This window comes from Artibeus jamaicensis, unplaced genomic scaffold (assembly GCF_021234435.1).
Source record: "Artibeus jamaicensis isolate MK-2021 breed Jamaican fruit bat unplaced genomic scaffold, CSHL_Jam_final scaffold_1964, whole genome shotgun sequence".
NCBI classification, from domain to species: domain Eukaryota; kingdom Metazoa; phylum Chordata; class Mammalia; order Chiroptera; family Phyllostomidae; genus Artibeus; species Artibeus jamaicensis.
Window position 1 is genome coordinate 34,617,825 of NW_026522030.1, and position 6,997 is coordinate 34,624,821.

Below are 6,997 nucleotides of genomic sequence, written 5' to 3' on the forward strand. Positions count from 1 at the left end.
AATAACAATGTATGGTTGCTTCTGGTGCACCCTCTGCTGGGAACTGGCCCCTGCTGGGAACTGGCCTGCAACCCACGAATGTGCCCTGACTGGGAATCGAACCGCTATCGTCTGGTTCACAGGCCCGTGCTCAATCCACTGAGCTACACCAGCCAGGGCCAAATAATTTTAATTATGAAAGCAAAACCAAATTATAGAGGAGTTACCCAGAATTTCATTCTTCTAAGAAAACTACTATTGTTTTATAGTCTTCCTAATATCAATGTAAATTTTGCAGAGTAGTGTCTCTTAAAAACAGTACATACCTGAATTTCTAAAGGAGGAATTGGTAAACCCTGACCAAAGAGCCGGATTTAGTCAGCAATCCTAACAATGCTTTTTATGATTTTTATATGGATGGAAAATTGAAAAAGAGGTAATATTTCATGACGTTAAATTCAACTTTCTATATTTACAAATAAAATTTTATTGGAACACAACTATGCTGGTTTATTTTCATGTTGTTTATGGCTGCTTTTGAATTACACGGGCCCAAAACTAAGTTAAAACAAGTCAGGCACCTTGGGCACAGAATTTAAGGAAGTATCCAGAACCTTAGTAATAAAGAAAAATAATAATTTAATATGTTAAAACTCAAAGTTAATTGAAAAAACTGATAATAAACAAAATATAAAAAGTTAATAAAATACAGCATCAGTACTATACCAGCCGAGCTGAGCAATTACCACCAAGACTACGTGGACTACAAAACCTAAAATATTAACTGTCTGGACTTTACCAAGAGTGTTTGCCAGCACTTGCTGTACAGCACTTAGGACCTAGTATTGCTTTTATATTTCCACCAAGATTTCCTTCTTTAGTGTAAGGTACAGACAGATCAATAAAATTTTGTGGTAAAGATATTTCTTACCCAAATTCTTTGTCAATCAAAAACCAAATGAAATATATGTTACTAATAACACAGCAGGCATGAACTCTCCTCTTCTTACTGTTTTCTTATTATTTTCTTAAAATAAGAGGAGAAGGAGATGGGAAGGAGGAATTATGCTATGTAATAGAGACAACATTCTGTGTGAAAGGCTGACTCTATCTAATATGATGCCAAATAAGGTACAGGGGTGGGAGGCGGAGCATAGACTTACAGAGACAACCATTCATCCAGATGTTCCCGACACTGGTTGCTTTAAAAAATTACTTGCCATTTCATGTTTGATGCTGGGTAGTCTGCACCATAATTTCACTCTGAGGAAATTTAAAGAACATCAAGCACCAAGCCTTAGGTATTATCTAAATTCTTAACAAGAGAAGACTTTACCAAAAGTCAGCCTATACTTTTCAATCATTTTCAGGAACTAGTTGCCTAATAATGGTTGCTAAGACATTAACCCAAAGGCTAAGTATTGGAGATGAAATGACATGTAATGAGATTAAATATTTGATGAAATTTTAAGACCTGATTTCTATAGATTTTTTAAAAATTCTTGTTTTTCTGAACTTGGCTCTTTCACATTGTCAGTACTTATAAGCAATTTGCTTAACACTATTAAGAAGTGGTAAACCAATATTTTTGTGCACAAAGAAATAGTTGATATTAATTTTTCAGAAATCTTGTATTACTCTTGAGAATCTTTTTAAAAATGCTTCACAGGGACATACAGTTATTTTCGGCACCTTAGGAATCATTTTACTTTTCAAAGGTTTTGTCCTATAACAAGGCTATGTTTGTTCATTCCCTGTGCAGTGATACATTTTAGCTGCTTTTCTAAATGCTGTGCTGGAGACATCTGCAGTTTTAATTTTTGTCATCAATTAACATAAAAAGTTTAAAACTTAAGCTCCTAAATATTAATTTATTAAATATTTGGAGAGACATTCAATTTGCTATGTATAATTATTTTAGAAATAAAAACAATCTTCTAAATATATAGGAATCTTATGTAATATTTTAAAATATTCTACCCCTTTTAACAAAAATGTTTGATTATACAGGTTTTAATATATTAAGAAAGGGAAATTTTTGAGGACTACTACATAGTAATTATATTACTAGAGTATAATGATACTTTACATATATATGTACATGTACATAGAAAGTGTATAATAACTCTAAGTAAATTTAGGTACATGCCAAAAATATTCAAAAGTTTTGAAAAACAGGCTTCTTTTAAAAGTAGAACTATACAAATCTCTGTCTTTTCTATTTAAATGATAATGTGGATTCAGAGGAAAATTTGAAGTGAAATTTCTTGAGGACTAAATAAATGTCCATTGTATTGAGAATCATCACTCTGGTTTCTAGTGAAGTACACTGCAGGCTTTGTTTACACAGTAAATACTGTGTAGACTTGAATGGCTTTCATGAGTAATGTCTATTTTATGTAAGTTATAGTCTAACAGTTGTCCCATGAATAATTCCCAAAACCAAAGGATTGACCAACAGGTAACATTTATTAAGTGAGTAGTACAGGAAAATACTATATGAGGCTCTTGAGAATCTTAAATAGATTTAATTCTACCTATACCAGTACAATATTTTCTCTCAGGTCAGGGACATGACAAACAGCAAGAAATATGTAGAAGAGTTTAATTTGAAGAATCCAGAAATTCTGTTGTAATGAAGTACTCAAAGTGCTAAAAAAACAAAACTGTCAACTGAGAGTTAAAAATGTAAATTTTGTCTGAGCTGTGTTAATAACTGGCTGTTTAACTCTAGACATGTTAATCTTGTTGGCCCTTCATTTTTTCCAACTCTTATATGAAAGAGGTTACAGACGAATTTGATGATCCTATACCCTGACTCTAAATTCTAGTGGGTTTCCACAGAAAGTAATCAAGTCAGGGGTGTATGGAGGAATCTGAGTTCTCTTCACAATGGAAGAAGTCAGCCATCAAAAATTGAGGAGCAAGGAAGCTGAAGTTCCACATCCCACACACTGTGTCCTGCTCCGAGGAAACCTATCGCACACCTTGCCAGCTCAATACTTCCAATTTTTCTGAATCTTGTGCATAGGATGTTACAGAGCAGATACACAGGCAGGACTCCAGAGGATGGTATACTAATACCATTCGGACTACCTACTGGGCCTGATGGGCAGCTGCCAATCAGAAAAGACATCTCTCAATGACAGAGATTTGTGAAAAGGAAAGGAAATGTTTATTTAATGCTATACAGATTTAACGCAGTAACCTAACATCTTCATTAAAATATCAAAGTCCTTTAGGATATCCACCTATGCACACAGCTCTCCCTTTCCCCTCTGCCCTAATTCAGGAAAAAAGCACACATCTGTTTTGCCAGGCCACTGGCACCACCAGCTGTGTCGCCATCCAGGCAGGATCTCCAATTAATTCAAAGTCATGTGGCACCTTCTCACAGTCCACTGGCAAGAGTTCTTTGTACCCATTTTTTCAGGCAAAGCCTCTCCTGCTTCCCAGGCCATGCTGCCGAAGGGAGCACCCCAAAACCATCTGGGCCTCTTCTACAAAAGCTTCAGGGGTCTGCACTCTGACAAAAGCATGTGGCTTTCTTCTTCACCTGGCCACAGTGGTCCCCACTCTGGCAAAGCCATGTGGTTCTCCTTCTGGCCAAGAGGGGGTCCTCACTCTGCTGAAACCATGTGGCACTCTCTCAATGGCTACTATGTCTGGGTTTAAATCCCTGCGCCAAGCTTCCTCTGTACCCCCATTTCTGACTCCTCCCACAGTTAGTCACACCTGCCAATATTTCTGTATTATTCCAAGTTTACTAGCCTGCCATCGTGAGTCTGGGCAGATATGGCCCCATGTCCTGGAGCCAATATTCTCCAAGCTCCCACGCAGGCACTGTAACTTGGGGGACCTGCCCCCCAGTTACATCTTGGGGGGAAGTGTCTTCCATCCCCCTGACTCCAAGCCTGGCTACAGCCATTTAACATATCCAAGTGACCCGCCAAAGGCTATAGATATGTTAAAAGACAATGCCATGGATTAGCTGCAAGACTGTGGCTGTACAAAACAACTCTGCATGTTCCTGCTCCCTGTGTCCCTGCCCCCAACTCACACCTGTGGGGAAAGAGGTGAGGACATCTTATAAATCTCTCCAATATTCCTATACACCTTGAGTTCTGGACACTATTCCAAATCCCTTTTTGGGGCCCCCTCTTGGCTACACCCTGTATCAAGGGCACTGCATTCACTTGCTAGTGTGTGTTTATTTGCGCAAAATAACCATTCTATACCCAGAGACCGAGAGTGTGGCCCTAGGAAGTGGCAGCATCCCAGCTTCAGAAAGGAAGAGAATCAGGCTGAGCGTTCTTGACGAAGATTGTAAAACTGCTTTCAGTTCCCATAGTGTATTTCTAGTCTGAGATTTCTTTTAATGGGGAAAAAGTGATTTTAAAAGGCAAAGCATGGATGTTTCCTAAAGCAACATTCAAAGCAATTAAATGGTGCTTTTTAAGCAACATGATCTTTTCAATTCTCTCAATCTCCTCTTTAGCCTTAAGTAAAAACCAAAAGAGACCTTTGAAAGATGATGATTTTTTTATATTTAGTATGTGATCTTTTTCATGTTTCTGCTGTTGTATGCTTTTGAGCTGTCTAACAACTATAGCTATACAGCCGGAAGAAGGGCAGCCTTGTCTTATATCCTGTGAAGAGGTGACTACCTGAAGAGTGGGAATGAAAGAAAATATAAGAATTCCATGAAAGGTTTTACTACAGAGAATATGGGGCCAAGACCTTCATCTAACCCTGGATACACATTATTCTTAATAATGCATACCACTATCATTTTTTAGTTGACTGTAAGTAGTGAGCTTAGGAAAATTGACAATGTTTGACAGAAACAGAATTTTTTTAAAGCATAGTTCTGTTTCCTGTATCTTTCACAGTTCTTTAATTTGAGACATATCACTTTTATCTCGTCTTGCTTTAACACCAGATTTGGTTTAATTAAATTTATGTCAAATGAACACATGAAACGAAAGGAAAATCAGAAAGCCTGCAGTTGCCCATTAGTGAGTCAGTGACTGCAGTGAAAGGCTTTTGAAGCTTGGCTTACTGCCAGGACAAGCTTGCAATGATGCTCCGAGACACCCATGATGCTTTGAAGGGAAGGACTTAGCTGACCTGAGCCTGCTCAGTGAAATCAGTCAAATCCTCATGGGCTGGATGTAAAATCCATAATAAGTCTTCTGTCTTCAACCGTTTACATGTCAAAGGAAAAGAGCATGGGTGTGAACTTCAATCTGTATAGAAAATTAATTGTACTAGACCCATTTACTACTATTATTATTGTCATCATTATTATTATTGATTTGTGGGTGATTTTGTTTGTTTTGAAAGCAACATGCCAAGCTTTTTGAAAAGTAGTGCCAAACTGTCAATTTCTGGAGGTGTTCTATCTAAACAATCTTTAACTTAAGGGTCTCTTCATTAAAATATCTGTCAACTAGTCAAAGAATATATGTGCTAGAGAATACAAAAAGCATAGCCTTTAGGATCTAATATTTAGAGCTTTGCAAATGTCACTGCTAAAACACCTAAATTGTTTTAAATTGATTTTTAAGTTCATTTTTATGAATGAAACCACCAATTTTTTGACACTCCTGTTACAATGCAAAGCAAAATGCTGTATCTTATATTGTTTCTAACGCCACATAGTTTTTGTGTTTTTATACTGAAACACATTTAATACATCCAGTCTTAGTAGCTCTATAGAAATATAAGTTGAATGAATCTACCTACCAAATGTAATGTTTTTTATTCTGTTTTTGTGTTTAGACATTTTCTTAAGGGGTATGTATACACACATATAACTTTATTACTTTTGCTTATTGGAATCTGGTGCAGAAGTTCATTTGCATTTTTTATTTCCATATTTTAGACATTAAAGTCTTTACACAAACTTTCAATAATAAAATAAATAAATCATTGTGTAGCAGCAGGGTGCACTGAATGTTGGTAAAATAGGACATATAACAGCAAGCTTGGGGAACATGTAGAAATGTCAGAGGGACTAAGGAAGGCAAGAGGAGCTTTTAGTGTCTGTATATTTTTTCCTGTTTGAAGATAGTCAAAAATAGAAAGATTTAAATGTTCCCAGAGTCAAATCAATATCATCTGAGGTGCCTCAGCAATGCATCAATGCCAAGACTCATCAATGCACTTGCTTAATTTCCAATTTACTCAGTTCTGTTGCTCTCTCAAAGGTGCACTATCTCAAATTTTCTACTCTTCTCTTTTTTCTATTTCACTTGTAACTGAGAATACAAGTAAAGCAAACAAGAAGCAGAAAACTGGAAGGCTGATACTTGTTCCATTTGAACACTTTTCCATTCACAGATGCAGTGTGTTGCTGGTATGTTCTAAAGGATATTCTCAAGCACAGAACACCACACTGGAGTTGTATTTAATAAAATATAACTTTTTTTTTACACTGTACTAGGATAGAATGGACCACCTCAGTAGCTTCTGAGGCAATACATTTCTATCACCACAATTACTTTAGCAAACCTGCTTCTCTTCACTTCTGCAACATCATACAGAGTTAGTGATCGAGTTTGCACTAATAGAATATCATTTTGAGAAGAAAAAGATTTCTGCCTAGAGCTCAACATGAGGCACCATTTCTTGGCCAATAAGTGAAGTCCTTAATTTTGTGAAATATGTTCATCTGGATTCTGTCACTTGCTTCTAGTTGGATATTAGTAGTCTTTTTCATTTTCATGAAATTGAATAAGGTATGAAAATATTCAGTGGTCTCAAAGTCCATAGGATGTAACATAATCATAGTAATATAAGGGGAAAAAAGCTGAGTTTAATTTCATTCACAGTACCTTTGATGAGGTTAAAAATGTAAGTTGATATTCAAATAATTCACTTCTCAAAAATCATCTTTTTTGTGCTCAATTGAAAATATTGTATAACACCATTTCTTGTATCTCCAAATAACTTTAATTATAATTAAGATGAAAAAATTTTATGTTTAAGGAAGTGTCTTTAAATATTTAATAAT

General features: G+C 36.1%; 1 non-coding gene across 1 annotated transcript; it reads right to left on the bottom strand.

Annotated features, from left to right (window-relative positions):
• Positions 1 to 6,416: 6,416 nt before the first annotated feature.
• Positions 6,417 to 6,548, bottom strand: LOC119045589 (small nucleolar RNA SNORA66). Its single transcript, XR_005081814.2, has one exon. It is a non-coding gene; the product is annotated as a small nucleolar RNA SNORA66 (small nucleolar RNA).
• Between the last annotated feature and the right edge of the window lie 449 nt (positions 6,549 to 6,997).